This window comes from Dipteris shenzhenensis, chromosome 29, assembly GCF_047967505.1.
Source record: "Dipteris shenzhenensis isolate YYH24624 ecotype China chromosome 29, Dip_SZ_1.0, whole genome shotgun sequence".
NCBI lineage: Eukaryota > Viridiplantae > Streptophyta > Polypodiopsida > Gleicheniales > Dipteridaceae > Dipteris > Dipteris shenzhenensis.
This window is the reverse complement of record NC_141624.1, coordinates 34,049,336-34,073,532: the sequence shown is the minus strand read 5'-3', so window position 1 is coordinate 34,073,532 and position 24,197 is coordinate 34,049,336.

The window sequence follows — 24,197 nt, the reverse complement described above, 5'->3', positions numbered from 1 at the left end:
GACCATCGCATCCATGTTGACTTCAGCCAGAGTGTCTCCAAACTATGGGCGCGATACCACCGATTCGCTAGTAAGAGCGACAAAGATTATCATTTACAAGTTACCACCTTCTCGACTCCAAGAGCCAAGGCACCTAAGACTTATTGCATGACTAAAAAAAGAGGAAGTGCTCATCATCAACATCATATCAAGCAAAAAACAAAACTGATGATCAAGGAGGAGCCGTTGCTCCCCGTCCGTTCCACCTCACATGCAAGCTTCCTTCCCTAAGCTCCAGCTCTGTCTGCTTTATTCCCCCCCCCTTCCCTTCCGCACAGGCTCTCCAATTTTAATATCAAGTCTGGGTGGTTTCATGTGGATCAGGACCTCTTTCACCTCCCCCTTGTCAAGGATCAGATTGAGAAGATTTGGTCCTCCTATTTTGAAGGTCCCTCTTCTCCCTCCCGTGCTTGGGCTTGTGCTGTGAAATCAACCCAACAGTTCCTTAGAGAGACTAAAAGATCTGTCCAACAAATCAGGCAGCTCAGGAGGAAAGCCAAGTATGACTCCCTCAAAACCCTTGAAACTAGTATGCTTGCTGGAAATCGAGTAGCCCTCTCTGACATCCTTCAAGCCAAGGCTGATCTCAAAAGGGAAGAGCTTATTGAGGGCAACCAAATTAAGAAGTACACTAGGAATTGGTGGGCTGGTAAAGCCGATAGACCCTCGAAGGAAATGTTTCGGACCCTTAAACAGAAGTCTAGAAGAGACCTCCTTCCCCTTATGCAGAAAAAAGATGGTCTCTTCATCTCTTCCCAAGAGGAGAATAAAGAGTACATAAGAAGCTATTTCTCTGAAATTTTCAATAGGGATCCTTGTTACTCTACTGAGAAGACCAGGGCTCGAGCTACTATAGCTCGTTGTAGAGAAGCTGTTGTCCCAGAGGAGCTGAACTACATTCTCAACCGGGACCTCTCCGAAACTGAAATTAAGTACACCATTGACCAGCTAAAAAAAGGCAAAAGTCCGGGCCCTGATGGCCTTCCGAACGAATTCTTCCAAACCTTTCGGGACTGTATTACTTCTCCCCTTTTGATGGTGTGGAACGAATCCCTCAGGTTTGGCTCTCTCCCACTTTCTGTTAACGAGGGAGTTATCAAGCTTATTCATAAAAGAGAAGAAAAACACCTTCTTAATAACTGGAGACCAATTACATGTCTTAACACTGCTTACAAGATATATGCCAAAGCCTTTGCTCTGAGACTCTCCAACCACTTAAACTCCTGGATCCGAAAGGAACAGAAGGGATTTATCAAGGGAAGGTACATTCTTGATGCTATCATTAGCATGTGGGAGGGTATTGAGCATGCCCAGTCTACCAACCAAGACTTTATGTTCTTTAAGATTGACTTTGACAAGGCTTATGATAGGTTGGACTGGGATTTTGTCTTTCAATCCCTTCATGACATGGGCTTGGGAAGAAAATTTATTAAATTTGTCATGGTTCTATTTGGCAATGCAAGATCTAGAGTTGCCATTAATGGTTCTTTGTCTGACCCCTTCCCTCTCAAGAGATCCATTAGGCAGGGCTGCCCTTTAGCCCCCCTCCTCTTTGCCATCTCTGCTGATGCCCTTGGTTGGCTTGTCCAGGATAAGATGGAACAAGGCGCCCTAAAAGGAATTGCCATTCCCAATAGCCCCTCTGACCTCTGCCTGCAACTTTTTGCTGATGATACCAATGCTCTCATCCATAACGATGACCAATCAATCTCCTCTTTCTGGGATTGTCTGGCCACTTTCTGTTTGGCCAGTGGCAGCCAAGTTAACCATTCCAAGACTGGAATCAAGACTATGAACAAACTCCCCCTTGACTGGCTCCTGCAACAAGGTTGCAAAATGATTAGGGATGGTGATATTTTTAGACTCCTTGGTATCCCGATGGGATTTGGTGTCTCCTTACACCAAAGATGGGAGTGGGTCCTTGACAAGCTGAAAGCCAAGCTCGACAAGTGGAAGGGGATGCAATTCAACATGGCCTCTAGAGTTTTGGTCCTCAAACACATAGTGATTCCTGCCACCATATATTTCCTCTCCTGTTGGAGGCCTTCTAATGCTGACCTAAAGTCCTTTGACAGATTATGCAGGAACTTCTTGTGGAGTGGAGACGGGAGCATCTACAAACTGCCCAAAGTGGCCTGGGAATTCTGCACCACTCCCAAAGAGAAGGGAGGTCTTGGGATCCCTAACCTTTGTGAGCTATCTGACAGAATGGCTGCTAAATGGGTCATTAGAAGTCTTCTCTCCCCTAATGACAACTGGTCCCTTCTGCTCCATAGGCACAACATGGACTTTAGACTTAAGGACTGCCCTACTTGGAAAAATTTGGACACTATCCCCCTCATCTGTAGCCCTCTCAAAATCATTCCGAAAGGCTCCCAGTTGGTGAAGGGGATTTGGAACTCTTGGAACAAGTTCAAAGAGCAACTTATCCTCAAAAGATACTCCAGTCATATCTGCTCATGGGCTCACTTGGACTCTGTTTGGTTCAGCACTCAACTTCAGAACTTCTTCTCTGGAGATCTGAAACATGCTTATAAACTGCACAAGAAGGGCATTCGGCTCTGGGGTCACATATGGGACTACGCTAATAGGAGATGGAAGGATAAAAGGAGTCTTAAAAGTCTATTCAAATTGTCTAACTCTGATTATCTTCTTGTGCAGGAAAGGATAGACCTTTGGGACTCCAGGGCAGCAAGGATCCACTTCAAAGGAGAATTCAAAATCCAATCTTTTAAATGGCATCAAGGGAGTCAGCTTCTCCCCCTCCCCTCTCTTCATAAATTGAATTCCAGTCTTCAATTTAAACTTAATAGACTTTGGAAAATCAATTGGAATGTAAAACAATGGGAATTTAGGTTCAGCAACTGCTGGAAAAGGGACATCAGCCCCAAAAAGTCTTGCCTACTTTGGTTAATCTTACATCATGCTGTGTGGACTTCCATGAGGGCTTTTAGGATAGGAAAGGGAGATGGTAAATGTTGCCGCTGCAAAACTGAAAATGAATCTCTCCAACATTTGTTTATGGGATGCAGCTTTAACATTCCCGCACTAAATTGGTTTAACAAACTCATGTCCTGCATCCATCCTTCTTCTATTTCAGTTAAGGAACTCCTTCTAGGAGAAATCTATGGATTGCCAACAACTCTTTGGAATAGTATTAGATCAGCTTACTTGTGGAATGTTTGGATCAGCCGTAATGAAATGCTCTTTCAAGGTACGCTTAAAGATATACTGCATCCTCTAATCCGTGACATTTTTAAGCAGATTGAAGACTCTTTCAAAGACGCGAGGATGAAGATGCAAGCCTTGAAGCAGAAGATGGAAGGCCACACGTACAAAGTACAAGATCCCAAGTTGGCTCAAATGGAGGAGAACCTAGCCAAACAAGAAGAAATCCTCGTAGCCCTGTCACTACTCAAAAATCAATTTTAACTTGTTGTAGAATGTGCTAGCAAAATCCTCTTTAGAGGATAGACAGTAGCACCTCCCTTTTGAATAGGACTTTCCTTTGGTAATCCCCCCAGCATGTTGGGGTTGTTGACTCTGCCTCCGGGCAGCGCTGTAATCTTTCTCTTTTCTTTCAATTTAATATAATCGCAGCTTATCGAAAAAAAAAAACATCATATCAAGCACAAATTTTTTTGAGAAGAAATCAGGTCAAATCATTATAAAGACAGAAAGCATGTCAAGGAGTCTTGTAATGATGTCAAAGATTCAAGAAAAAGAAGGACATGTATGCACAATTTACAAGATTAGGGATGAGAAGAAATCTAATAAGAGGAATGACCTGAAAAGGGTCACCCAGAACAAGTTCTTAGTATTACAAGGAATTTTAGGTTGTCTCTACAAGTTGTTTGTTCTTTTGTTTGTTGCATGGTTTGAATGTTCATCTATTGGAGGGTCTTACAATAGAAAGAAAAATAACAAGTTAACAAATGCGGATGGTCCTTCCACTCATCTTGAAATTATTCCAAACTCCCGCAAACCAATTGACATAAAAGTTGATTTGCTTGCTGATTTTGCAAGTTTATCAAACCAAAAAAAAAAAAGACTTACAATTGGCCACCCATACGCTCTCACAAATTTTAAAGTTGGAATTGAATCTATTTGTCATCGTCTACACTATGTTCTCTTAAAACTAGGAATAATATATGTGAAAATATATAGACAAATATATATACCAAGAATAATATATGTGAAGAATTATATATATTAATCTTTTACACAACTAAAGCCTAAATATGGAATACTCATCAAGGACTACTTTGTCTTTTATATATGGCTATAAATAAATGCTTCCCCACCACCAACAGCCCACCAAAATACACACTCACACACACATGCGCGCAGGGATACATCATATAGTTTCAAAAATTATATTTCCCTTGATGGCCTATAAGCCATTGACTGAATAAAAAATGTTGCCTAGCACAACCAAAAAGCATTTGACTCTTTAGATCTCTCTTTTACATAATAACTTGTGACTTCATGTGTTTAACAATTAAGAATACACTGCTACTAACTTCTCTGGCTGGATCCCAAGCTCTCTCTTCTAGACCCACACATTCTCTTCAACTAGCATTGCATGCATGGCCTATGGTAGATGCATCACACACTATAGTAGCCCATACCACACACTGGAGCTCCTAGGCTGGGCTATTCTATCAGTCTTTCGCTGTGTGTACCCTCTGTTGGTCATTTTCTAACATGTTATTAGATCCCGGATAGGAGGCTCGCAAGTGTGGGAGCTTGAAGGTAGGGACCTTGCTGAAGGATGAACTTGATTCAAAGCTCTAGGGAATCAACTTCCATGACTAGAGGATTGTGCCCTTGCAAGGAGGGCGACTCAAGTTTAGTCAGGTGTGTAAAGTGTTCTTGTCTACAGATGGTGGTGTTAGTGTTTTTTCAATTTTGTTGTGTGGTATAGCAGCAGAGATGCTGATTTCAAAAGTTAAAGCCTCTTCATCTACTACTCTCCCTTTCTCCTCCTTCAGTCGAGTTCCTTCTCCTATCCATAACTTTGGAGAGTCCGGGAAACTAAATCGGACCAACTATTCTATCTACAATGTGAAAATGCAAAGTCATTTAGTTGTTCAAAAACTATGGAAGCTGACAATAGGAACAGATGCAAAGCCACAGGATGTGCTGGACAAAAGGGGGAGAGAACTGGTATCCGTAGATGAAGATGAACTTGAAGCATGGGAGGATAGAGATGCCCAAGCTCTGGCCTTGATCACGGGGACAACGGCGGACTTGGTAATTCCTCATATCCAAATGACTGACACGTCAGAAGAGGCATGGGCCATACTGAAGCATCTGTATGAGACAGATTATACATCCTGAACTTTTGGACTCATCAACATTAACTCTACAACATGGATATGAATGAGAGATTCAGTTCATGACCACTTGACAAAAGTCAAGGTGGTAAGAGATCAGCCAGCATCGATGGTCAGGAGGTAGACTCAAGCCAGTTGGCCTTGATGGTACTTGGGATGCTACCATGGAGTTTCAAGAGGTTCGTTACAACTGCTGTGAAACCAAGACGCAGCTAATCTTTGAGGAGTTAGGTCCTTTACTGCTACAGGGAAAGACTCAGAGTATAGCTCTATAATAAACACAACCACGACAAGGTGTTGCTGGCAAAGGATAAAGCCGACAAAGGATAGGGCAAACCTAGCAGTGGCAAGAGATGAGGACACTAAGAAGAGAAAGCAAAAGAAGAAGTGCTTCTTTTGTGATTAACGAGGCCATTTTAGGAAAGATTCCGAAAAGAAGAAGGCGGATCAAAAGAACAACAAGGAGTCCCCGACTCAGATTCAGATGGTGAGACAAAAGTGTTGGCTAATGTGGTAGTCGGAGAACTATTCTTGGTGACATCTCCATGGCTTACTGAGGTCAAGTATGCAGACCTAAAAGTCATAATGAAGATGTCTGATATTGAGATGTCCGCCGACAAGGAGTTCGAGACCTTTGTGAAGGTGAAGGACAGCAAGGAGACTTCTAGGTGCTTCGCTGTTGATACTAACATGAGGATGGATTCCATCGACTACCCTAGGCTTAAAAGTTTAGATAGATGTTGTAATTTAGAAGGGGGCATTACACGACTACACAGGTCATTGGTATGTGCCTCCATGAGGTACATCATTTGCCTTTAGAGCAAGCACACAGGCAAGACATGTACTTGATGTCCTTAATTTGAGCTTTTATAGCATGCTATGGGGAGAATCTGCTATTCATATGCCTCAGGAAATGCAAGATTGGAAGGATGTGACTCCTTGGAAGGCAGAAGGGAAAGTATGGGTGCTTCTTCAAATCTCAGAAGCAAATTGTTGGAAAGTGATTATGGACAGGGTGTACTGAAGCTAGAAGAGTACTTGCTTGAGAACTCATCGAGATCTCATGTCCAGGAAATGTGGAGATATTCTTGGGGTTTCATTTCTCGAGATGGTTCTTTGGTTGTGGACCTTACCAAAGGAAGGACGGGCTGAAACAGACGCTGAGAGCACGGTTTGTGGAAGACTCCAAGTTGTTCACTCATTATGAGGGGGACAACTAAAAGATGATGGCATCTAGATTGCTCGAGTTGGAAGTCGGGAATGTGACTGAAGGTGGTGGTGCCATTTGTTGCTACCTTGGATGGACCTATGTACCAAGGTGGTTTGTTTGTTTAGCGGGATCATCCCAAGGCAGAGGCGTAATTTGGCAAGGTATGTGGGCACGATTGAGGCCTGCAACAGGACTAGCAGATTACGATTGACTGTTGGTAGGATTGAGGCTTGCGACAGGGCTACCACATGGCGGAGAGTGCAGTCCACAAGGGTTGGGGCCTGCATGCTACAAAGAGGGATGCAAAGGGGAAATTCCCTGCCCCTAAATAGGGTTGAGGCTCGCTGGTTGGCTGGCCCAACCAGGTCCACCAGCACATAACCCCAAAGTGGGTTTCCATGGAGGATATATAGGACAAAAAGGGGAGGGTACTTGTACCGGTAGATGGAGATGAGCTCGAAGCGTGGGAGGATTGAGATGCCCAAGGCGTAGCATTGATCATAGGGACAACGGTGGACTCGGACTCGGTAAATGATTGACACGTAAGTAGAGGCATGGCCCATCCTGAAGGATATTTTTGAGACAGATAATACATGCCAGATCTTGACTCTTAGCATCAACTCTACAACATGGATATGGATGAGGGAGATTGGGATCATGACCACTTGACAAAATTCAAGACTCAAGGTGGAAAGAGATCAACTACCATCAATGGTTAGAAGGTAGACTCAAGCTGGGTGGCCTTGAGGGTACTTCGGATGCTACCATTGGAGTTTCAAGAGCTTTGTTACGATTGTGATAGCAAGAGAGAGGACCAAACCTCTGACCTTAGAGGAGTTGGGTCCTTTACTACTATAGGAAGAGGCTCGAGAGAAGTTCTATGTTAAAGACAACGACGACAAGGCATTGTTGGTAAAGGATAAAGCCGGCAAAGGATAGGGCAAACCTAGTAGTGGAAGGACCAAGAAGGATGATTTTGGAGATGAAGAGGACATTTCCAGTAAGAAGAGAAAGTAGAAGAAGTTCTTCTATTATGAGGAGCACGGCCATTTTGCGAAAGATTACAGAAAGAAGAAAGCTGATCAAAAGAACAAGGAGTCGTCTGACTCAGATTCAGATGGTGAGACAAAAGCTTTGGCTAATTTGGTAGTTGGAGAATTGTTCTTCGTGAGATCTCCCTATGCTATTGAGGTTAGATATGCAAACCTAGAAGTCATAGTGAAGATTTCTACTATTGAGGTTAGATATGCAAACCTAGAAGTCATAGTGAAGATTTCTACTATTGACATGTGGGCCGACCAGGAGCTAGAGACCTTTGTCAAGGGGAAGGACAGCAAGGAGTGCTTGAACTCTTCCAGGCGCTTGGCTGTTGATACTAACATGAGGGTGGATTCCATGGAGTGCCCTAGGGTTATAAGTTCATATGGATGCTGTAATTCAAAAGGGGCATTACAAGACTACACAGGTCATTGGTTTGTGCCCCAATGAGGTACATAGTTTGCTTTAAGAGCAAGAACATAGGTAGGATAACGTTTTGGTATGTACTAGATGTCATTAATTTTGAGCCTTTATAGCATGTTGTGGAGAGGATCTGCTCTTCAACTGTCTCAGGAAATTTATGATTGGAAGGAATGTGCCTTCCTGGAAGATAGAAGGGAAAGTATGGGTGCTTCTTCAAATCTCGGAGTAGATTGTTGGAAGGTGATTATGGACAGGGTGTATTGAAGCGAGAGGAGTAGTTTCTTGAGAACCTAGTGAGAGTTCATGGCCAGGTTATCTGGAGATATTCTTGGGATTTCATACCTCGAGATGGTTCTTTTGTTGCGGACCTTACCAGAGGAAGGACAGGTTGAAACAGGCCGAGGAGAGCCTGGTGCCTAGAACACTCCAGGTTGTTCACTCTTTATGGGTGATAGTTGGGACATGGTGGCATTTGGATTACTCAAGTTCAAAGGCGGGAACGTGGCTAAAGGTGGTGGTGCCATCTGGTGCTACCTTCGATGGACCTATGTACCAGGATGTTTTGTTTGTGTAGGACTGGACCTGGAGGAGTAGGAGCAATTGGAGGAGTAGGAGCGACTAGTTGAAAAGCTAGGAATCGGAACTGACACCGAATTATTCCAACGGGCTTCATCATGGGAATTTCTGGAGCAACTTCATCGACGAGTCTGCATTGGGCCGAGATCTGTCGGTGAGAGCGGGTGTTGGAAAGGTCAGCTCCTCATCTGTAAGCCCTCAAATGAGGAGAGCATGGGGAAGGGAGATCTAAGGGAAGATCTGCCTAGAGAAAAGAAAGAGAGGGGGCTGCCACATGGATAGCACCTCACAGTAAACAAAGGCTGGATCATCCCAAGGCAGAGGCACAATTTGGTGAGGTGTGTGGGTAGGATGGAGGCCTCCAATAGGACCAGCAAATTGCGATTGGCTGTGAGCAGGATTTTCGCATGTGATAGGGCTGCCACATGGTGGGGTGTGCAGTCCACAAGGGCTGGGCCTACAAGCTACATAAAGGGCTGCAAAGGGGCAATTCCCTACCCTAAAATAGGGCTGAGGGTGGTTGGTTGGCTGGCCAACCAGGTCTGCCGCCAGCACATGACCCCAAAAGGGGTTCCCATAGCCCCATAATATAGGGCTGGTGGCTCGGTTGGAGGAGCAAGAAAGTCGGCTAGTAGGGCTGGCTGGTCGGTTGGCTTGTAGGGCATTTAGCCCTATAAAATCGAGGCCTCATTCTATATCTAGCAGTTCAACAAGCAGAGGAGCAGAAAGGAGCAGAGAGTGCCTCCTCCTTGGTCCTACATCCAGGATGCAAAGGAGGGCCAGAGGTTCTACAGACTGAGCTCAGACTGAGCTCAATTGAGGTTGATGCCTAGACTGTCTACCAGGGCAATAAGGTGTTGACATCATGGACGGAGAGTCTACATAAGCTCGAGGTAGAGCATGGGGACTCAGGGATCTAGGAGTGCCTCGGAGGCAGTAAGACAATATCTTTTTGTGGGGACAAATGACCACGATTTGGTGGGACTTTGGTCCTCTATTGTATTGTGTCCATTGGATGGAAATATTTTATTGGTCCTATATCTCTCTTGAGCATTTCCTATTTATTGATCTGCACATATATGTGAAGCACATTAAGTAAGTTTGTGATTCTACCCACACCACATGCTGTGTGAGATCGTGAGCTATTCTATCAATCTTCCGCTGTGATTACCCTCTGTTGGTCGATTTCTAACATGGTATTAGTTATAGATAGGAGGCTTGAAGGCAGGGACCTTGCTGAAGGACGACCTTGATTCAAGGCTATAGGGAATCGAAGACCATGACTAGAGGACGGTGCACTTCCGAGAAGGAGGGCATCGGTCAAGTGTGTAAAGAGTTCTTGTCTACAGACAGTGGTGTTTGATTTTTTTCATGTGTGGTATAGTAGCAGAGATGTCAATTTCAAAAGCAAAATCTTGTTCAGCTATTGCTCTCCCTTCCTACTCCTCCAGTCGAGTTCCTTCTTTCACTATCCCTAACTTTGGAGAGTCTGGGAAACTGGATGGGACTAACTATTCTATTTGGAAGGTGAAGATCCAAAGTCATTTAGTGGCTCTCAGACGACCGATGCTAGTTGATCTCTTACCGCCTTGACTTTTATCAAGTGATCATGAACCAGAGTCGCCCTCATCCATATCCATGTTGTAGAGTTAGTGCTGAAGAGTCAAGATCCAGGATGTATTACCTGTCTCATATAGATTTTTTAGAATAGCCCATGCCTCTAATGACCTGTCGTCATCTAGATATGAGGAGTTATTGAGCTCGAGTCAACCGTTGTGCATATGATCAAGGCCAGGGCTTGGTCATCTCTATTCTCCCACACTTTGAGTTCATCTCTTGTCTAACACATCCTTCGGCTTCGCCTCCGTTCCCAGTTGTCAGCTTCCACAGTCTCCAAATAGACTCAAGCTAGTTGGCCTTGATGGTATTTGTGATGCTACCACGGAGTTTCAAGAGCTTTGTCTCACGACTGTGACAACAGGACAGATGACCAAGCCTCTGACCTTTTAGGAGTTGGGTTCTTTACCTATATAGGAAGAGGCTTGGGAGAAGCTCTATAATAAAGACAATGACGACAAGGTGTTGCTGGCAAAGTATAAAGCCGGCAAACGATAAGGCAAACCTAGCAATGGCAAGCCCAAGAAGGATGATTCTGGAGATGAAGAGGACACTTCTATAAAAAGAGGAAGCATAAGAAGAAGTGTTTATATTGTGAGGAGCTAGGCCATTTTACGAAAGATTGTAGAAAGAAGAAGACGGATCAAAAGAACAAGACGAAGGAGTCCGACTCAGATTTAGATGGTGAGACTGTGCCATCTGGTGCTACCTTGGATGGACCTGCATACTAGGATGGTTTGTTTGTGCAAGACTGAACTTGGAGGAGCAGAAACCACTAGTTGAAAAGCCAGGAATGGGAACCGACACCGGATTGTTCGAGAGGGTTTCATCATGGGAGTTGCTAGAGCAACTTTATTGACGATTTGGCATTGGGTCGAGATGTGTTAGTGAGAGCGGGTGTTGGAAAAGTCAGCTCCCAATCTGTAAGCCCTCAAATGAGGAGAGCATGGTGAATGCAACATGGCTACCACATGGTACTTGCGATGATACCATGGAGTTCCAATAGCTTCGTTATGACTGTGACAATAGGACAGAGGACCAAACCTCTGACCTTTGAGGTGTTGGGTCATTTACCTGTACAGGAAGAGGCTTGGGACGAGATCTATAATAAAGATGATGACGAGACAAGGTGTTGCTGGCAAAGGATAAAGCCAGCAAATGACAGAGCAAACCTAGCAATCGCAAGCTCAAGAAGGATGATTCTGGAGATGAAGAGGGCACTTCTATAAAAAGAGGAAGTAGAAGAAAAGTGCTTCTATTGTGAGGAGCCATTTTGCCAAAGATTGCAGAAAGAAGAAGGCGGATCAAAAGAGCAAGGAGTCTAACTCACATTTAGATGGTGAGACAAAAGCTTTGGCTAATTTTGTAGTCAGAGAACTATTTTTGGTGACATCTTCATGTGCTACTAAGGTCAGATATGCAAACCTAGAAGTCATAGTGGAGGTGTCTGATATTGAGATGTGGGCCGACAAGGAGTCATAGACCTTTTTGAAGGTGAAGGACAGCAAGGAGTGCTTGGGCTTTTCTAGGTGCTTGGCTGTTGATACTAACATCACGGTGGATTCCACGGAGTGCCCGAGGGTTACAAGTTCAGATGGATGCTGTAATTCAAAAGGGGGCATTACAAGACTATACAAGTCATTTGTATGTGCTTGCATGAGGATCATGGTTTGCTTTCAGAGCAAGGACATAGGCAATGGAGCCAAAAGCGTACTTTCTTGAGAGCTCGATGGGAGTTCATATCCAGGTCATCTCGAGATATTCTTGGGATTTAATTTCTTGAGATGGTTACTTTGTTGCAGACCTTACTAGAGGAAGGATGGGTTGAAACAGACCTTGAGAGCATGGTCATTGGAGGACTCTAGGTTATTCACTAATTAGAGGGGGACAACTGGAAGATGGTGGCATCAGGATTGCGTGAGTTCAAAGGTGGGAACATGACTGAAGATGATGGTGCCATCTGGTGCTACCTTGGATGGACCTGTGGACTAGGATGGTTTGTTTGTGCAGGACCACACCTGGAGGAGAGGAGCAAAAACCACTGGTTGAAAAGCCAAGAATCAGAATTGACAGAGAATAGTTGTTCTAGAGGGTTTTGTCATGGGTGCTGCTCGAGAACTTCATCGATGAGTTGATATTGGGCCGAGATGTGTGGGTGAGACTCAGTGTTGGAAAGGTCATCTTCCCATCTATATGGCCTCAAATGAGGAGATCATGGGGAAGGGAGACCTAGGGCAAGATTTGACCAAAGAAAAGAAAGAGAGGGTGTACCACATGGGCAGCACATCACATCAAATAAAGGCCGGATCATCCCAAGGAAGAGGCACAATTTGGCAAGGTGTGTGGGCAGGATTGAGGCGTGCAACAATAGACCAGCAGATTGCAATTGCTGTGGGCATGATTGAGTCCTGCAACATGGCTGCCACATGGTTGGGAGTGCAGTCCACAAGGGTTGGACCCTACATGCTACAAAGAGGGCCTGCAAAGTAGCATGTAGTGTTGGACCCTACATGCTACAAAGAGGGCCTGCAAAGTGACAATTCTTTACCCTTAAATAGGGCTGATGCTGGCTGGTCAACTAGCCAATCAGGTCGACTAGCACACAGCCCCATAAAATAGGGCTGTGGGTCGGTGGAGGGCCAGGACAATCAGCCAGTAGGGATGGCTGGTCAGTTGGATTGTGGGGTCATTTAGCCCTATAAATGGGAGGCTTCTATGCCTCATTCTATTCCAGCACTTCAGCAAGCAGAGGAGCAAAAAGGAGTAGCAAGTGCTTCATACCTGGGCCTACATACAGGAGGCAAAGTAGGGCTAGAGGTTCTCGAGACTTAGCTTCCTTGGGGCTAGCTGTCTACCAAGGCTGTAAGGTGAGGAGATCATAGACGGAGAGTCTACATAAGCTTGAGGTGGAGCATGCAAACTCAAGGATCTAGGAGTGCCTCAGAGGTAGTAAGACAACATTTTTTTGGTGGGGACAAAGGACCACCATTTGGTGGGACTTTCGTCCTCTGTTGTATTATGTCCCTTGGACGAAAATATCTATTGGTCCTATATCTCTCTTGAGCATTGCCTATTTACTGATCTGCACATATATGTGAAGCACATTTTGTAAGGAAGTTTGTGATTCTACCCACACCACACACTCTTGAGGTCTTGGGCTATTCTATCAATCTTCCATTGGGCATACCTTCTATTGGTGAATTTCTAACATTGTATCAGAGCCCCCATAGGAGGTTCACAAGTGTGGGAGCTTAAAGTCAAGCACTTTGCTGAGGTACGACCTTGATTCAAGGCTCTTGGGAATTGACTTCCACGATTGGAGGACTGTGTGCTTGCAAAAAGGAGGGTGACTTATGTTCGGTTAGGTGTATAAAGAGTTCTTGTCTACAGATGGTGGTGTTCGTTTTTTTCTAAATTTTGATGTGTGATATACATCCTGGATCTTGAATCTTCAGCATCAACTCTACAACATGGATATGGATGAGGAGATTCGGTTCATGACCACTTGTGTAGAGGCACAATTTGGCGAGGTGTGTGGAGAGGGGGCAGGATGGAGGCCTGCAACAAGACCAAAAAATTGCGATTGTGATTGAGGCATGCAACAGGGTTGCTAGATGGCTTGGGAAGTGCAGTCCACAAGGGATGAGCATTGCATGCTACAAAGAGGGCTGCAAAGGGGCAATTCCCTGCCCTTCAATAGGGTTGAGGTTGGCTGGTGGTCAGCTGGCCAACCAGGTCCACCAGCACACAGCCCCAAACGGGTTCTCACAGCCCCATAAAATAAGGCTAATGGGTCATTTGGAGGGCAAGGAAAGTCGGCTAGCAGGGCTCACTGGTCGGGTTGGCTTGTGGGGGCGTTTAGCCCTATAAAAGAGAGGCTTCTATGCCTCATTCTATATCCAGCAGTTCAGCAAGCAGAGGAGCAGAAAGGAGCAGCAAGTACCTCATCCTTGGGCCTACATCTAGGAGGCAAAGGAGGGCCAGAGGTGGTGTAAACATAACTCACTTGGGGCTGATGCCTAGGTTGTATTCCAGTGTAGTAAGCTATTGAAATCACAAATAGAGAGTCTACATAAGCTTGAGGTGGAGCACTTGGACTTAGGGATCTAGGAGTGCCTTAGAGGTAGTGAGGGAACATCTTTTGGTGGGAACAAAGACCACAATTTGTTGGGACTTTGGTCCTCTGTAGTATTGTGTCCATTAGACAAAAATATTTAATTGGTTCTATATCTCTCTTGAGCATTGCCTATTTACTTTTTTGCTTATATATGTGAAGCACATTAAGTAAGGAAGTTTGTGATTCTACCCACACCACACACTATGTGAGTTTTGGGCTATTCTATCTGTCTTCCAATGTGTGTACCCTCTGTTGGACGATTTCTAACATGGTATCAGAGCCCAGATAGGAGGCTAATGGGTGTGCGAGCTTTAGTGGCTCATAACTGTGGAAGCTGACAAACCATGAACGGAGGTGAAGCCGAAGTATTTGTTAGATAGAAAGGGCAATATATTTATACCAGTAGATGTAGATGAATTTGAAGCGTGGGAGGGTAGACATGCCCAAACCTTGCTGGCCTTGATCATAGGAACAACACAAGACTCCAATTCTATGATTCCTCATATCCAGATTGACATGTCAGTAGAGACGTGGGCCATTTAGAAGGACTTGTATGAGTCAAGGTGGTAAGAGATCAACTAGCATCGGTATTTGATGTATTTTAGTAAGCATTGGGTTTGCCCAAGAGACTCCGTGGGTCTTTAGAAACCAAGTATAGCTGCTTATGCTTGGGTACTGATGATGACATAAGTGTTGCTTTGCTTGCTAAGCATTTCTTCCCTTTGTTTTTCATAAAAGTTTTTGTTACCTCTTTTTTCTTCTCTTTCAATTTCTCTTTTATTTTCTGTTTAGATTTTGGATCTTTAGAACAACAATAAATCTAAATTTCTATGATTGGACATATTCTAGTCCTACAAAGGTATATAAAGCATCGGTGGTTAGAAGGTAGACTCAAGCCAGTTGGCCTTGATAGTACTTGGGATGCTACCATAGAGTATTAAGAGCTTTGTTACGACTGTGATAGTAGGATAGAGGAGCAAACCTTTGACCTTTGAGAAGTTGGGTCCTTTATTGCTACAGGAAGAGGCTGAGTTTCACGTATGATTCCGATGTGGATGTTCTACATGCAATTCTTACATTCAACTCTTACATTCAACTCTTACATGCAACTCCTACATGCGCATCCTAGATGCAAGTTCTACATGTAGAGAGAGAAAGTCTTACAATTCCTACATGCAAAGAGAGAAGCTCTCCAATTTGTATGAATATCCCATGATGGAATGAAGCCCACACTCTTTGGGCCATTGTGTTGAGTTTTATTTTGGTGTTCTATGCAATTGTCTCTAACTATCCATGCTCCCTTACACTTCACGCCCACAAGCATGTCCTAACCTTGTCTCTTACTACTCTCTCCTCCAACCTTGCAACTCCTCCTCTCCCTCTCCCCCTCCCTTCTCATCTCTTTCTCTCCCACTCCTATGCTTCCCCTCAACCCTTATCCTCTTAAAGTAGTTCCTCAACCCTTAACCTCCAAGACCTATGAGGGAGACGAGTTCTCCACCATGTACTCTACTCTAAACCCTGGCTCCCCTTCCTAATCTTGAACCTTCTTCTAATAACCTTGAACCTCCATCTAAAACTTGAAACCTTTTATGAACCGTGGAACTTCCTTTTCAACCCTAAAACTCCTTCTAAACCTTAAAGCCCTCAATGGTGATGAAAGACTTCATTACCTCAATCATGTCGATGAATATTCCTTTCACAAAACCATGTGCAATGTTTGCTTCCCACACTTGAGCCTACTTCTCTCATCACTAGAATATGACCCAGGATCCTAAGCTACCTTTATACTACAACTCACGACACCGATATATCTGTAGGTGAAAAAAAGGTTGGAGAGGAAGAAGGAGAGGAAGGGGAAGAGCTAAGCGAGAGGGAGAGGCAAAGGGGAGGGTGGAGAGGAAGAAGGAGAGCCTCGAAACCTTGTACACCCTACACATCCTGCTCATCCTATGGAAGCCGTGGGATAGAGCCAACATTTTGTGCCGTTGTCGGGGAGACGAGTAATTTTTTTTTCCAACTCTAGCTAAGAATCCCAAGCAAAAACCTTACTAGTTTAAGAAATTTAATATTTCTTAAAAAACAACCACTTAAATAACAAATCAGGCCATCTAATAGACACCAATGTGTAGAGATTAAAATTCTGAACATATTTCCATTTTATAGAAAAGTGATCCGAGATAACCATGAAAAGTTATGGGTTCAGGAAAGTTAAAGTGTTTAATTGCATCTAACCCTAACCTAAACCCCATTCATATAAAAATCCACTCCATCCCCTCATTCTTCTTCCTTTTCCAAATTTCGAGCCCCATGTCCTCCTTCCTTTCCATTGAACGCCATCCTTCTCATCGCGTCGAGTTTTTCAAGCCCTTCTTGCCGCAATGACCTAGCCATCCACCTATGGGTCATTGTCGCCCCCAACAATCCCATTACATTAACAAAGATTTTAGAGAGCATTTTAGGTGATCATCTCCCCCTCCCTTTCAAAGCCCCAAGTTTTTCGTCCGTCAAGTTTTTCATCACCTCCCTCTCCTTCATGACGCCCCCCCTCCCCTTCCCTCCACCACCACTACCTTTCCTCCCCCCCTTCTACCCTCCCCTCACCCTATCACCCCCCCCCCCCACAGCCCTCCCCTCTCCCGCTTAGCTGACTGACGGAGACGGGCCCCCTCCTTTCCCTCCAAAAAAAACCCTAGCACTAACCCAACTTTTCCTGCTTAGGTTAGTTAGTCAAGTTAGATTAACTGCAGGTAGGTTAAGTTAAATATAGCTAGGTTAGTTTAACTACAGTTAGGATAGGTTAATTGTGCGAGGTTAGATTAATCGATGTTATTTACGTAAATTGTAATAAGGTTAGATTAATCGGAGTTAGGTTAGTTGAAACTAACTGGTCAGCTAGACAAACTAGACAGTTAGGATAGTTAGGCTAACTAGGTGCTTAGACTAACAAAACCTAGTTTAGTTGCTTTAAGTTAACCCATCCTTAAGGTCCAAGACCCCCCAAACAGCCTAATTTTGACATTAATTTAACCCTCCATAACTCGCCATTTAGGACCCGATTTGAACCCAAATTTCACACATAGAAACAGCACACTATGCGGTTGTTTTTCAGCTCATAATACAACATTTAGGTATCCCTAGCACTCATTAGTTTGTGCTCCCGTGTGGGCTAGTTTTTGCACTAGTTCACCCATACTCATGACCTCCGATTGACAATTTGTTTGCATTGGCACATTCCCACTATCAAGGTGGACAATCCTAGTCACATTTTCTAGCACAACGTTCCCCAAATTACTAACATAACTTTAACCCCCGTAACACACACAACTCAACTTTTAAATCAAAGTAGGATGTAGTCAATCAAACCCTCGACAAATGTGCATGCACTTACAATTTGGCCTGCATCTACGACAACCCTCCTCACCAAATCCACTTCCTCTAAATAATCGAAACCCTCATCCTTATCCAATCAGCAACATGGCAGATTGCCCTCGTGATGATGATAACCTTGACTTGGACAACGATGGAAAAAACTTCTTCAACTGCCCAAACTTCAACAACTATGGAAGAAGACCCCTGGGAAAGCTTGAACTTTAAAAGTACAACATATGGGGTGATCCTGCTGAGAGGTTCCTTCAACTCTTTGATACCACATGTAGAGCAGAAGGTGATCAATCTAACTAGATTAAAGCCACTTGGTTCCTATGGAGTTGGTCGATGAAGCCTTCGAATGGTACTTAGATCTTCTATAAGAGGAACGTGACACATGGACCCTCCTGTCAAGCCAATTTAAGAGGCACTTCCAAATTGAATGCCTTCAAGATGACCCAGCTCTCCAACTAGGCAAGATTGAATAAGGTCATAGAGAACAAGTTCACACATATTTGCGCTGAATAAAGTGCCTCATCGCCAAATGCAAGCCATGTCCAAAAGACAAATACCTGGTGGCCTGGGGTCTGAAAAACAAGATTCGCAAAGAAATGAAAAAGATAAGCAATAACCTGTTACGAAACATTCAGTGCTGCTCATGCGGCAACGGTGGACACTGAAGATGGCATGATAGATTCTGACTCTGATAGTGATGACGCAAAGGACAAAAGCTCACCAGAAAAGGCAAATCTAAATCAACTACATGAACATCTTATGAAGGTCGCTTCTCAGCCATGACCATGAAGCTAAAAGACAAAATGATGCAAGCAATGGAACAAAAGCTTCGCATATCTCAACCACAACTCCAACATATCCAAGGCATAAAAATGTCTGGTGTCTGCATTGCATGGCAAACCATATGACAGATGAATGCCTCATCTTGAGGTCTAGTATCAATGCACAATCAAATCCACCTCCAAGGCTATGGTGTCATATTTATGCAGTGGATGGGCACGATGAGAGCAATTGCACGTTCAACATGCGAAACAACCCATTCCAACCTCAACAATATCAACATGCATCCATTCCAACATATAGAAATCTAACATTTGCCCAAGCACCACCAACTCCAAGATTGAATCATGCTGCATTCCAAACCCAAGCTTGGCAGCAACTGCTCAAAAATCCACAACAATATGCAAGACCACCAAATCCCCCTCCTCTAGTAGTTCCACTACAACAACTTCAAGCCAAGGATGTGGATTCATAATTTGAATATGAGGCTAGATAAACACTATATACTATGTGGAAGGAGTAGAAGCATTTATCCCAGTCTATGCGAATCAAGTTTGACCAAACACATTTCAAGCACCAATCAAGTGCTACAGTTGTGGAGAGAATGAAATCGCACAGTGCCCCCATCATGGTAGTCCTACTACTCTACAAAGACTGTGGCATCAGCCATGCTTGCAAGGCTTGTCCCCTCAATTCCAAACCCCTGCAACAAAAGGATGCTAAGCCTAATGTTCCGATTGGCATCATTGAGGTTGATTAGCAAAGTATAGGGCCCAAAATCACTTTGTCACCACCTGTAAATGTCATCATGCGGTAACAAAAAGAGGTAGCCAAGTAATCAACTTCTATCCTCCTCCTATCCATGCAAAAAAGCTTCTCCAAATGAAAGCATAAGCACCGATTCCTTTGTTAAGTAAAGAAGCACCAAGCACAAGTGCCAATTCGTTTGCCAAATGAAACCACAAGCGCAAATCTCCTTGCCAAGTAAAGAAGCACCAAGTATTTCAACCTCTAATTCAGCTCCTCTTCTAAAAAATTGCTCTATACGTTGATGCTAAATTGGAGATGGCTCGATTTGAAGCACTCCGATAATGTGTAGAGAAATATCAAGCCCACTTTGATGCTGATAAGCAATTGCAACATTCAATCCCTGACTTGGCTCCACCAAGTCTCAACACCATAATCCATCCTCTATTCTGTGAACCAGGGCCATACCACAATGGTCCACAATGCCAATTGGAAGGTGCATCCCTCTCGAGCATCCTGAGTTTCCCCGTCTCCATCCTTATTGGAATCTTCTTATGGAATTGTCCCAACCTTTGGGCAAGTTTCAAGGGATGGGTTGAATTAGCCAATCTCCCTCCCCCTTTGGAAGAAACATAAGACATTCCAATCCAATTGGGCGATTGAGATGACATAAGCAACATCACCGTGCCTTTGATCCATAAAGTGCATGATAAAGTCCAAGCCATTGTGGATGTTGGCGCAGATGTGAATGTTCTATCTAAGGATCTCTATGCTTCTCTATGATGCATGGGGTCTCCCACCAATGAAGAAATCTCACTTTAACATCCGCCTTGCAGATGATTCACACACAAAACCCTTGGGCATAGTGGATGGGGTATCCACAAAGGTAGCAAAGCTATGCGTTTCCCTCCAGTTCATAGTCTTGGATCTCCCCAAAAGTTCCTATCAAGTTTTGCTTGGAAGCCCTTGGCTATGAGAGGCATCAGTTCTCCATGATTAGGGTATTGATCGACTCACAATACAAAATCATGACACGGTGTTGAGAATCAATGTGGAGACATTAGCAATCAAAGTCATTGTGATGAGACCATTGGGTGATACCTCCTCTACCACGGCATCCAAAAAATAATCTCTCATACAATAAATATCTTGGTAGGTGACACACAAAGCAATATCAACAATTACATCTAAGTACTGGCAACAATCGACAATTGCCATGCACTACATCTAGTCCTCTCAAAAATTGATGCAAAAGTCATGCAAGTAGGATCTCCACTCACACCTAAAAGTTCAATTGAACCTACAGCTCCAATGTTATGGCCATCAACCTTGAATGGGATAGTGATTCAAAAGAGACTATCATAGACAATGATGGCTCCAATGGACCATGGGACCTTGAGACAGAGGCTGAAAATGCTCAATTAGAAGATGAATAAAGGTTGCTTCTTAGACATGACCATGAAGCTAAGGGACGAAACGATGCAAAGCAGTGGAGAAAAAGCTTCTCATATCGCAACCGCAACCTCTAACATACCCAAGGCACCAAAATGTCTAGTGTTCGCTATGCAATGGCAAACCATATGGCAAATGAATGCCTAGTCTTGAGGTGTAGGATCAATGCCAAAGCTGTGGTGCCATATTTATGTAGTCAATGGACACGATGAGGGCAATTGTATATTCAACATGCAAAACAACCTACCTCGACCTCCAACACCAATTCCAACATACATGTAGCCAACATTTTCCCAAGTAGCGCTAACTCAAAGATTGAGTCCAAATCCAAGCTTTACAATTGCTTAGAAATCCATAACAATATGCAAGAGGACCAAATCCCCCTCCTCCACCAATTTCAATGCAACAACTTCAAGCCAAGGATGTGGATTCATAATTTGAATATGAAGCTGAGTACCCAGTGTAGTGTCCAGAAGGAACAAAAGGATTGATACCAGTCTATGCGAATCAAGTTCGACCAAGCACATATCAAGCATCAATCAAGTGCTAAGGTTGTGGAGAGAATCATTGAATTGCCAAGTGCCCCCATTGTGGTGGTAGCCTCGCTACTTTCCAACCACTCTACAGGGACTGTGGCATCACCCATGCTTGCATGGATTGTCCCCTCAAGTCCAAACCCTTTACAACAAAATGAGGCTAAGCCTGATGTTCCAGTAAGAATCATTAGGGTTGATCATCAACAAAGTGTGGGACCCAAAAGCACTTTGTCGCCATTAGGATACGACATGTTTTGACAAGTGGATCTGAATTAGAGGTTAAAGTACTCTAAGATTCTTTGCTTGGTGAACGAATTGGCACTTGTGCTTTCTTTCAGAGTAGTTTTTTTTAAGGTATAGGCGTTGATTGCTTAGCTTCCTCTTTTTGTTGCCATGTGATGGCTCAATTTCAAGTACTCCAACAATGGGTGGAGACGGAATAAGATCAATGCAGCTAATAAGTAAGCGCGAGATCTAGGAAGCTGCTGATAAGTAAGCGTGAGATCCAGGCCTTGAATGTTTAGTCAAAGGATCTCTATGATGCATGGGGTCTCCCACCAATGAAGAAAGCTCGTTTTAACATCCACCTTGTAGATGATACACATTCAAATCCCTTGGTCATAGTGGATGAGGTATCCACAAAAGTAGCAGGGATATGCGTTTCCCTTCATTTCACATTCTTGGATCTCCCTAAGACTTCCTATTAAGCTTTACGCAAACTCCCTTCGCTACAAGAAGCATCAGTCCACGATTGGGGTACTGATTGACTCACACTATAGAATTGTGACACGGTGGTGAGAATCAATGTGGGGATAGGAGCAATACAACTCATTGTGCCGAGACCATTGGATGATACCTTCTCTACCATGGCATCCAGCAAATCATCCCTCCTACAACAAAATGTCTTGGTAGGTGATACACAAAGTAATATAAAAAATTGGATCCAAGCACTGGCGACAATTGACAATTTCCATGCACTAGATCTAGTCCTCCCAAAATATGATGCAAAAGTCAAGCAAAGTAGGATCTCCACTCATGACTCAAAATTCAATTGATCCTACATTTCCAATGTTTATGGCAAACCTTGAATGGGATATTGATCCGAAAGATAGTATCATTGACAGTGATGGCTCTGATGGACCATGGGACCTTGAGACAGGGCTAAAAATGCTCAATTGGAAGACCATGTCTTTGAAAATTATTTAGCCATCTGGATGGCTATGGAGTTACTCAAAGTTGAACCTCCAAAGTTACATAATAGTAGGAGATCCCCAAAGAAACCAAAGGTAGGAAATGATACAAAGCCAAGGTTGAGCATTATAATGAGTTTGAAAGAGTGCAATATAAGATTGTGGAGCTATACCTCACCAATCCAGTACCACCAACAATTGAGCCTCCTAAACGTGAATGGGACCCAAAAGATCTTGAAGCAGCATGCACAACAGATGAACCACTACACTTGGGAATACTTTGCCATGGAAAACTTTCCCCACAATTCCCAATGTAAAAAGTTTTGGAAATTCAAATCATAAGTGAGAATGAAGGGCCCCAAGGTAAAAGGAATGATGGTGCTAATAAGGCCCCAAGTGATTCTGCCACCTATTCAACTAGTTCAAAACAATCAAAGGTGGATATCGGTGAAGTACTAGATTACATGAAGAACTATACAAGTGGTAGGTCCAAGTGGTAGTGCCCCAATAGCAATGCCAAGACCACTAAGGCAATCAGAAATATAAGAATGTGATAGCATTGGTGAGACTCCAGTAGATGAGGGCCTGACCAAAACTAGAACAATCAACCTTGCCCTTGAAGGAGAGAAAGAAAAATTAAAGTTTATTGGGAAACAACTCACCCAAGAAGAAGAAACAAAACCTCAAGGCACTCCTAATGGAATATCGAGACTTTCTAGCATGGTGATACAAAGAGATGAAAGGAATTTCATTAGAAGTGGCCGTGCACACCATACGTATTAGGGAAGGTGCCCGTCCTAAGGTATGTGAACCAAATCAAACAAATCCCAACTATGGCACCATGGTGTATAATAAACTACAGAAGCTCTTAGATGCAAGATTCATCTATGAGACACCAATTGGGTTTCCCCCATCGTTAAAGATAACAAGAAGTTGTGGATGTGTGAACTCAAAGAATGTGAATGCTGCCACCATTAAGGATCACTATCCCTTTCCCCTAACAGAAATAGTATCAAAAAGGTGGTAGGACAAAAAATATACAGCTTCTTAGATGCATTTAGTGGCTACAATATGGTGCTAATATATCCTAAAGATCAATCTAAAACAACATTCACAACAGAATGGGGAATCTTTGCCTATAGAGTCATGTTATTTGGATTATGCAATGGCCGTATGACCTTCCAAAGAGTCATGTACACCGCCTTTAAGTCTTTGATCAATAAGTTTCTACAAGTCTTCTTGGATGACTTGTGCATCCATTTCAATGAGCAAGGCCACCTACACTGGCTTGAAGCAGTTCTCATCAAATGCAAAAGTAGAGGATGTACAAGATATTTTGTGTTTTGTTTAGTGCATATGATAGCATCCAAAATTGAAAAGAAAACTAAAAAGAAATCAGAGTAGTATGTGTGCATGTGAGCACAACGGAAGCCTATACAATGAGTACAACTTTCAATCCTGTACATGATGTGCATTTCCCCCTCTGAAGTTGTAGGTCATCCATCGCCTTTGGAAAAAAAACCTAGAAGATAGGCCAAAGGGAAGAGGAAGGAAATAGGCAAAAAGTAAAGTCCACCTGAGACCTCGATCAAAGATTGGTCGATCAAAAGATGACTGTGTTGAGAACTGCATGTATGACCACTTGTTTGCTGGACATGTCAAAGTCGAGCATGTCATGAGTCATTGTGGACTATGCAACTGCTCTAAAGAAGAGGCATCTCGATCTGAGGCTAGTCGATGTAGCTATGG